This window comes from Camelus dromedarius, chromosome 25 (assembly GCF_036321535.1).
Source record: "Camelus dromedarius isolate mCamDro1 chromosome 25, mCamDro1.pat, whole genome shotgun sequence".
Classification (NCBI taxonomy): Eukaryota; Metazoa; Chordata; class Mammalia; order Artiodactyla; family Camelidae; genus Camelus; species Camelus dromedarius.
Window position 1 is genome coordinate 10,426,547 of NC_087460.1, and position 8,106 is coordinate 10,434,652.

An 8,106-nucleotide genomic window follows, 5' to 3' on the forward strand; every position below is an offset into this window, starting at 1 on the left:
TTGCCCACTACTGGTATCCCTGCTTCAGTTAATTGTTCCAAACACCTGCTCCAAACTCAGCCCCTGAACAAACAAAAACTACAGGGGACTTGACAGCAAAGCAAATATATGCAGATACAGGAGTTTTATAGAACCTGCCCTCTTACTAAATGTGTAAACACTCAGACTGAAAAACAAGATTGTCTGCAGATGTATCTCCTGGCAAATGAGGGAGACGTTCCCCATGGAGGCCGGTTTATGGAGGCGGTGAAGGCACGGTAAACATGTCTGCCTACCCCTTGACATGGTGTTCCAGATGGCTGCATAGACACAAGGCAGACCCAGTCAGCTGGCTCAGTTTCTAGCAAAAGGAAGGAACTCGCCCCCGTTGGGCCAGAGCAGGCTATGTCTCCATCCATGTGTAATAGAGCAGACAGGTAGTTTCGAAGGTCCCCACCCCTCATTATCTGAATGAAGGAACTTTTCCAGCACCGGGAATAGATCAAATGTCTTCACAGCAAGATTAGAGCTTCGCTAAAAGTAAGAGCCTGGTCTTTGCCCAGGAGGTGATAAATTTCCCGTGCTAGCAACAGTGAAGACTTGGGAAGTGAATAAAGAAATGTCTCTAAGCCTCTCTTAGGCATGTCATAAAAGGGCACATTCAATATAACTCATATGAAAAAGTAATGTCTGCTGGTGCTCGGGAAGGAGAGGCAGAGAATGGCAGTGCTTTCAGCAGCAGTTCAAGGAGGAAGCTGCCATAGACGTTTCCATCACTGAATATATACAAAGAGATTGTCTCCATCCCACCAGCCTCCTCCCCCAAGTAGAGCTGAGCTGGAGTGAGAGGGTCTATAACTCCGTCTCACCAGCGGACCTACTTTGGAAAACAAACAACACTGAAGCAAAGAGATACAGGCTGGGTCATCACCTCTGGTTTAGTGATAGTTTTCTTTTTTTAATTTCTGTTTTAATATTTTCCTTTTTGCTTATTTTATTTTATTTTATTTTGCGGGGGGGGGGAGGTAATTAGATTTATTTATTTATTTGATTTTTCAGTGGGAGGCACTGGGGCTTGAACCCAGGACCTCAGGCATGCGAGGCATGTGCTCTACCACTTGAGCTATACCCTCCCCCAGTTAGAGTTTTAAAAGTATTATTTTAAAATCAGGAGAATTTTTTTTTTAAATTTTTAAAAATCTAGCAACAACTTTTTAAAAGTGAAATGTAGTTATTTCCAATATTGTGTTAGTCAGGGGTACAGCAAAGGGAGTCAGTTATTTTTTCCAGATTATATTCCATTGTAGGTTATTATAAGATATAATGAACTGAGTTCCCCGTGCTATACAGTAAATCCGTGCTGCTTATCTATCTGACGTAGCGCAGTTGGTACCTGGTGCTCCCGTGTGCCTCATTCGTCCATCAAATAAGGAGTGTTTTTCTTCACTTTCACTTTTTTTGATGTCATTGCGGAAAAAGTGAGAACCCAAACCAGCGTGGTTCCAAGGGTCTCTCTGGGTTGGCAGTACAAAGGAGAAGCATGAAGACTGAGAAAATAAAACAGAAGCGCAAAGAAGACAGAGCTACAGAAGGAGAAATCACAAGGACCATTAAGTGAAACAGAAGGACTCCTGGAGGGCTTAGGGACCGAGGCGTCCAGCAAGACCTTGCACTCAGGGAGGCAGGTTGGTAGGACGCGCAGACGCTGAGTGGGACCTGGAGGCCCGCCAGCGCGGAGGCACGGAGGCACGTCTTTGCGCGGTCTTGTTTCTGTGGGTAAATGCCAAGGCTGGCCCTGGGCTAACTGAAATGAGCAGCTGCGTGGGTCACGTCGGTACGAGAAGCAAGTATTAACAGGTGCAAGGGGACACAGGCTTTTCCTTTGTCAGTATTGAAGTAAACAGGTCACGCAGTTCATTTGTCTTCTTCACGTGTAAAACTCCAGGCTCAAATTGCAAGCAGCCTTTGGCATCTCCTATGTGTCTGTCAGTGAGTTTAGGCTGCCCCTGGCTTCCTGAATTCCAAACCAGGCAGTTACTCATGTCCAGGAGGAAGCAGAAGTTGGGGGCTCTGTCTTCAGGTGCTGATGCCCTGGATGGATTGCAAAATCACAGGAACTTCCAGCAGGCGTCGAGTGGCTTCCCAGATACAGATTGCATCTTAAAGTGGTTTTGTTTCAAGAAGCCTCTGGTGGGGGCAGAAAACCTCTCTCCCATTTCTGATTCCATTCAGGGCCACTATAATCTTGTTCTTGTTTGCTTGCTTCGGGCATGAAAAACACCAAGGCCGGCCCTGCCAAGTGGTTCATTCCTTCCGTGTCCCTGGTCGTCTCTGTTAAAGAAATTGAGCTAAAATGGTTGCTGGGAGTTACAAAAAATTAACATTCTCGCCACAAAAACTTCAGATTGGAGGAAAGAATCTGTAAGTGGGGTTTAATGATCCATCAAAGCTATAGGGTTTAATTTTACAGCAGAAATATTTTTCATTTATGTTTATTAATGTGTGAGTTTTTCAACAGAGGAAGAAAGGGAACTTCGAGCTACAAAACAGAAGCATAAACAGTTGATTTCATCATTGTGGACTGTAGACATTTTCTGTACACTGAGTTGGAGTGTTCAGGGGTCCACAAAGGTTCATCTCCAACACAGGTTCTTATTCCAAACAACTTGGAATTCTGCCATTTTCTGGAGGCTGGATTAGATAAATGTTTTTGTTTTTTCCACCTCTTCCATAGCGTACTACCTGAGCGTTTTGACAAGTCTGCTGTTTCACGTAAGGCACTGTTCATCTTATTTTACATTCTGTGTATAAAACAATACCGAAAGACCTAAAACATTTCTGTTTTACCTTAATATTCGGAGTCATACATCTGTGCCAAACGTATGAAATTTTGTATGTTTCAGACCTGCCACAGATCCCATGAGAGATTATTAATAATGTTAATAAGAAATGTCTTCTTGTTGAATCTCAGGTGATGCTGAAGACAACGTGTTACCCTAGCTGGGGACCTTTCGCTGCCACAGCACCTCCTTCTTCTTCCTGCCACTTTGAAATAAAGCTGATGAGTTGAGCTGACTGCATGTTATTAATTTGTATTTAAAGAAACAAGTCTGGGAAGGGATAAATTGGGAGTTCGAGATTTGCGAATACTGACTACTATATATAAAAGATAAACAACAAGCTTCTTCTGTACAGCACAGGGAACTATACTCAGCAGCCTGTAGTAACCTATAATGAAAAAAATATGAAAATGAATGTGTGTATGTTCACGTAAGACTGAACCATAGGATGTTCACCGGAAATTGACACAACATTGTGAACTGTACTTCAACAAAAAAGAATACAAATTTAAAAAAAGAAAGAAAGAAAGAAATGAATCTGATTTTCTGATTTTGCTTCATTTTGTTTTGTTTCAGAGAGCTGGCATGTGAAAGACAGAGGACCCTAATTTTTGTCCATTTTTCTGGAATCAGGGCTAACTTGGCATTCCACTGTGATAGTCGTGGACAGGAGAAATGGGAAAGGTGAGGTTCATGGGAGCCTTTGGGTGTGAAAACAAGGCTGCACACCCTTGATTTGTGGAATCAGCATCGCCTGTGGCTGCAACATTTAGATGGAGGAGCTGGGAGGCTTGGCCACTCGTTTGTCTCTATGGTCTGCCCCTGGAAATGGGAGCATTGGCTTTTCCATGAGCCCTACTGCAAACTGAGCATTGCTTTATTCCAGGTTAAATTTTTTCCTGTTTCCTCCAAGCTCATCAGCCTCTTTGGCACCTTGTGGAATACGTTAGCCATGAGTTATTGATCTGGAGATTCCAGGTCAATCTCATTGTCCAATTGATGGAGGAATTCGTCAAACATTTACTAAGCACCGATTCTATGCCAGGCATTGTTTTACATCCTGGAAAACCCTTAAGGCACCCATGGTCTAGTGAAGGATGCAAAACATATTTGCAACCAGTTAGAAGACAGTGCTGTGCGTGCCGGGGTGAAGGAACACGGAGGGGCCCGTATCTAACTCTGTTTTCAAGATTAGAGGAGCTTTCCCACAAGCAATTTCTTTAGAACAGGCACTTGGCAGGTGAGCGGGTGTTGGCCAGGCAGAGGAACCAGCATAGATGGAAACAGGGGACATCACGAAACGGGCTTATTTAGGGAAGAGCTCAGTGTGGCTGGAGCAGAAGGCCTATAGAAAACTGGAAGATCAGTCTGGAATATAGGAAGCCACATTTGCCATTTGGGGGGAGTTGGAAGCTATAGAATTTTAACTTCTACCTTCAGGCAGTGGAGTGCCAACTCAAGTCAAGTCCATCCTTGCATTGTTATTACATGTAACAAAGCCGTACCGATAAAACACTCCAAAAGGATAACTATAAACAATAAATAAATAGGATCTAAGTGTAACGAGGAGGGTAATCCAGAAGAAACTTAGATGAAATGAGACACTTGCTGTGCATATTTGAGAGAAAGATGGTATTTGCCACAGCATGTTATTCCCTCCCAGAATTCTCTGGCAATACTCTCTTTTGTTTAAGGACATATCTCCCCCTCAGTGTAAACACTGCTTCAGACAAAACATCTGCAGTCCACGCTGGCTGGATTCCCACCACTGGGTGCACTGCTAATGTGCTTTTCATTTGTCTTTTTATTATGTATTCTAGGGGGCTGCGTACAGCAAGGGGGGGCATATGAACCACGAGGCTAAATGCTCCCTTACGTACTGCATGTAGCAGGCACGGGGACGGCTTTCCACAGAGCCAGAAAATAACCTCCCCTTAGCAAGGAATAGCTAAGCGCTGGTTTTTAACCCAGGAAATATAACTGCACAATGATTGAAACAATTTTACATTTTTATTTCTCTAAACGATGACCTTTTTCTTGGGTTTAAGAGACAGTGCTGGACTTGCTAAGATCAATGGGAAATGATAGCTGTTCTCAACTTGAACTTTCTCTTTCACTTGATCCCTTAATAACATAGTAGGTAATAAATGGGGAAATTCATCCATACCATCCATACCAGCTTTGGTCCATTACCCCAAGACGTTTAAGCTGGGCGATCTCTCATATTCCTAAACTCTACCAGATGTGTTCTTCATGGTAAGCCTAGAGTACTTGTGGGATCGATTGTTCTTGGATCTGTGTCTGCTCCCTTCCACCCATTTACCCTCACATATACTTAATTTGATGACTTGGATCCTAGCCTTTGACCCTGAACTCAGTGCCTCTCTCTGGTCCTTTTCTGGTTCTTTTGTTTTCCAGCATTTAAAAATCTGTGCTCTCACCTTTGGTTCTGGTCTCCCCATTGCCTTAAATAATTCTTCTTAATTAGTCCCTAGCCCACCTCCTAGTTTTGGCAACTCTCCCTCCACCCACCAAGGTGGCATTTATATGTCTCCTAGTGGACACAAAACTGAAAATTTGACCCCAAAGAGTGACCATCAATGAACAGGTAGTTTCCGCAAGAGTCAGCCGTGGGCTGACTCTTCAGCAGCCAGGCATATGCTAGCTGGTCCTTTCAACAGGATAGGCTGGCAAAAGAGAGCCCATAAAACATGCTTGGGAAAGGTAGTGATGGTAAGCAATTTGGGGGAAATACTAAGAACTTTACAGAATCTTAGTATAAACAGAAGACATACTCACCATGGTGCTCGATCAAATTTCAATATGACAGATAGGGATGCACATGTTCGTTTGTGACAAAGACAGAGAAAATCAGATTATACAAACATCATGGAATTCCCCGGCAACGTGTAAAAAAGTATCTCTGGTGCATAGAGGCGCTATTCAAATTGGCCATGAATTAATGAAGTTGCATTTGCACTGGGAAAAAAGAAGCTTGATGTTCACGTCATCCGTAAAGCAGTAGTGCTAAGATTTGGTGCCCATTAGCTAGGACTGCTGATACGGTTCCCACCAGACAGACTTCTGTGTCCATCTCTGAGCTCCACAACCAAAAATATATCTGGAAGCATCACAAGTGTTCAGAGGAAAGCCACCAAGATTATCCAAGTTTTGGAAAACAAGACCTTTGAGAAAAGGTTGAAAGATGGGGGATTATTCTGGATGAGGAACAATTTCAAGATGACCTATGAGTATTTCAAGTTTCTTATTCAGAGAGCAGTTGATAAGCTTTTTTTTTTTTTCTCTCAATCACCACTAAAGGCAGAAGAGAAGGGAAAAGGCTGAAAGTGAAACACAAAGGATTTAGGTCTGAAAGGAGCGATGTTGGCTGAGAGGGCTGTCAGCCATTGGAAAGGGTCACTTTAGTCCCCATCTATGACCTGGGTAGAATCTCGGTAACTTGGCCTGTATGTGTGCGTGCTCCTGTTTAAAAGCCAGGCATATGCTAGCTGTCCCTTTTAATAGGATAGAGTTTACACAAGGAGCTATTTCCTTGTTTAGGGACACTTTACTGACAGAGTTAAAAAATGATTTTACCCATTTAGTTTTATACTCTGACTTTGAAGCAGAGCTCTAAGTGATCAGTAACACTGATGCATTATCATCTGTCATGCACTTCCGGTGGCTGACTGTGTGTGAAAGAACTAAGTGGATAAATGAAATCCAAAATTTCAGAATCATCAGTTTCACCGAGTTGCAACCCCAGTAGTCTTTTGGAAGGACAAGGGGAAGAAATGGTTTTGAGAGAAGTAAAGACATGAAGGAATTGTTCTTGGGATCATGTAGGACTAATAGAAACTGGTAATTCTGGTCAGAATTCTGTTTTGGTCCCACAACAGGTCCTGACATGACATCTTAGTCAAATTAATATGGTGGGTTAGGATAACACATACTCTGTCACTCTGATTTCTTTGCGCCATTAACCCTTGCCTATCTCACTAGCTTCAGATTAAATTTAAAATTTTAAAGGAGATTTTACACTCAAGAAGGTAAGATCTGCCTTATGATTTCAATAGGTCCTCTAGGTGACACACTTTAAAGAGTACAGAGTGTTTGCCATCCAGCTGCACAAAATCCAGTGTCTTCAGATTCCTCATCGTGAATTTTCTTTTCAAGTGTAAATACTTGTATTTCCAAGTTCTGTTCCAAGGCAGTTCAAAAGCAGTGTGTCTAAAACTCATCTTCTTCCCCAGCAAACTACCACCCGCTCCTGTGTTGACGGTCTCCTAAGTGTCTCAGAAGTGCACCTTCTCTCGAGCTCTACTCTATTGCTTTTAAATCCTCCTCCTTTTCAACTGCATCAGCTGGTCTCCCAGCCTCTGGTCTGGGTTGCCTCCACTTCATCTCTCCTAAGGCCATCAGATGGAACTTCCTGAATTGTAAATCTGATCATGTTGTCCTCTGCCTTGTCATCCTTCGGGGGTCCCTCATCTTCTCTGGTGGTGGTATCTCCACCTCATGAATCATCAGAAACACTAGTGGAGGTTTTCAAATGTGTAGATCTTGGGTATGACAACATAACTGCGGAGTTAGAATATCTGATACACACACGTATGCATGTATCCACATATACACTCATCGATACTTTTAAGGCTCCCCAGATCTGGAGACCAATATCCTACACGGGTGTATGGAAATAAGATCCTCTGTCATTGGTTTTTAACCTCTAACTCCTCATGTTAATTCCTGGAATCTTTAGCCCACTGGAATCTCTCATACTTTCAAGTCTTTGCACACGCCTGGAATAACCTTCCTTCCCCTTCCCTAATCTACTTGAACCACTCCTACTTCTCAAGACTCAGCTGATTTTTTTTTTTCTCCTTATTTATGGCTGACGTTGTCAAAATTAGGCACTTCTTTCTCTCTGCTCCGAAAGTACCCTGTCCATGTTCTAATACATCACATCCGTCTGGAGCTGCTTTATACCCTCACTCCCCCAACAGACTGCGAGCAACCTGAGGGCAGGGGATGTCTCGGTGCCTTGGCATGGTGTTTCTTATTCTTCTCCATCTCTTTTCTCTCCGTGTCCCTGGTGATTGGTTTATAGAGAGTACTGAGTAAGTGTTTCTAGAAGCAAGAGGATGAAGGAAACATGTTGAACAGAGATACTCTTGAGATGATGCTTTGGAGGAAAGGGAATTATCAGGTTAACTTTTCTGCTGCCCGAGGGACCTACGGCACTTGGAGTCTGGGCAGGGTGAAGCATAAGATTGGTTTGGAAGGTTAG

General features: G+C 43.1%; 1 non-coding gene across 1 annotated transcript; it reads right to left on the minus strand.

The window, feature by feature from the left end:
• Window positions 1-1,039: 1,039 nt before the first annotated feature.
• Window positions 1,040-1,113, minus strand: TRNAA-CGC (transfer RNA alanine (anticodon CGC)). The gene has a single exon. It is a non-coding gene; the product is annotated as a tRNA-Ala (tRNA).
• Between the last annotated feature and the right edge of the window lie 6,993 nt (window positions 1,114-8,106).